Below are 1,730 nucleotides of genomic sequence, written 5' to 3' on the forward strand. Positions count from 1 at the left end.
GGGGGAGAAAGTGGCGTTCACAAAATTATTCCATTAGCTCGAGGAAAAATTCCAAGACGTGTGAAGAGATGATTTGCCTCATCATAATCTGCGTCAGCGTTGATCACGTGACCTATGGACCGACCTGATTTGTTATACTTCCCTGACCTGCTGCTAAATATAGAACGCCACAATCATCAGATTATCACATCTATATCAGCTGTGATATACAGCAGTTCTTATCTGGATTATGAAACATGTAGTCCGGTTTTGGAGAAAAAAACAACAACCCAAAAACAAAACTCAACCTATCAGCAAAACGAAACCGACAATAAATCTGCAAGACATTGAATTTTCCCTGGAGTTTGACCTGCACGTACTGTAACTGGTTCAGATACGCGTGCACGGTGGAAATAAATTGGCAAAGACGTCGGCCCATAATTTGTGAGGAGAAAAAGTGGCTGTCTTAGACAGGTGGGCGTCTCAAACAGTGTCGTTATATTAAAGTGTGGAAGAGTCACTCAATAAGGAGGGAGGTGGCTGTTTGTGCAAGTGATTGTCTTATACAGGTTGGCCGTTAGAGCAGATTCGAGTGTACTTAGTGGGTGGTTGGCGGGTGCTCTGGTGTGGTTTGCTTCTTCTTTCCTATCTAACATCTGTCGTCCTTATCTTCCCTCCTTCTTTTTTTGTGCTTGTTACTCTCTTGTAACATTTGTAATCCTCGGCACTTATATGACCTTATTGTGTTGCAAGTGCGTAAATCTCTTACTAAAACTTTAAAAAAAACAACAACACTTACTAGGACTAAGACTGTACTTATAATTGCACAGACTGGTTTAGCCCTCTTTGATATGATTTAGAGGTGGCGTCGGTGGCTTAGTGGTTAGGCTAGTGATATGATTTAAGGTGGCGTCGGTGGCTTAGTGGTTAGGCTAGCGGATTCATAATCGTGAGATTGCGAGTTCGAGGGTTCGATCCTCAGCTCGGTCCGACGTTGTGTCCGTTGGAAAGACACTTTACACGATTTTCCCACTTGGCTCGGTCTTTCCGGAAATGAACGGATAACTCGGAGGTCCCACCTCTTAAATAACCTAATAGTGTTGGTAGGGGCCTTAAACCTATACCATTTCACCATGTTTATGTCTTGGATCATTTAAGAGGCGAGCTTTTTCGACCTTTGTCTTTCAGGACCAAAGCAAGGCTTGGGGGTAGGGGGGGGGGGGCACAATGTACCACAAGACAGTCTCTCGTGGGTTTTGAACTTTTGTCTTCTGTGAAGCCTGTGATATGATGAGATTTCTGAGAATTTCTTGGAAGGAAAAAAAATATTACGTAAATGAGACAGTACGTGTGCGTGTACTTGAAAAAGCCCACGTGGGCCGTTCGTTGATAAAGTCATTCGGGAAAAGACCAAGTGCAGTTTCTGGGACACTTGATATAGACGTTAAGGCCAAGAATATCCAGCTTTAGTGAACATTGAAGGCAAACCGGGCAGAGGTAGGCTTTGAGTAATGTATGCGAAAGAACCTAAACAGATGGGCGACGGGGAAAGATCAAGATAATGTATCTTTTGTGAAAACATTCGAGCAAAGGGGTGAATGTAGAACTATGATCGCCGATGTCTGTCGCAGATCTGGCACTTTATGATGAGGACGCGAAGAGTCTAACCATTACATCGCAGATACCATGGGAAAGGTGTGTGTGTGTGTGTGTGCGTGTGTGTGTGTGTGCGTGGGGGGGGGGGGGGGGAG

The 1,730-nt window shown here is 44.4% G+C and overlaps 1 protein-coding gene across 1 annotated transcript in view; it reads left to right on the forward strand.

The window, feature by feature from the left end:
• The window catches only part of LOC101864540 (pyrroline-5-carboxylate reductase 1, mitochondrial), a 24,901-nt gene that overhangs the window by 18,161 nt on the left and 5,010 nt on the right, over nucleotides 1-1,730 (forward strand). The gene's annotated exons all lie outside the window — the stretch shown is intronic.

Source organism: Aplysia californica, unplaced genomic scaffold, assembly GCF_000002075.1.
Source record: "Aplysia californica isolate F4 #8 unplaced genomic scaffold, AplCal3.0 scaffold00361, whole genome shotgun sequence".
Lineage (NCBI taxonomy): Eukaryota > Metazoa > Mollusca > Gastropoda > Aplysiida > Aplysiidae > Aplysia > Aplysia californica.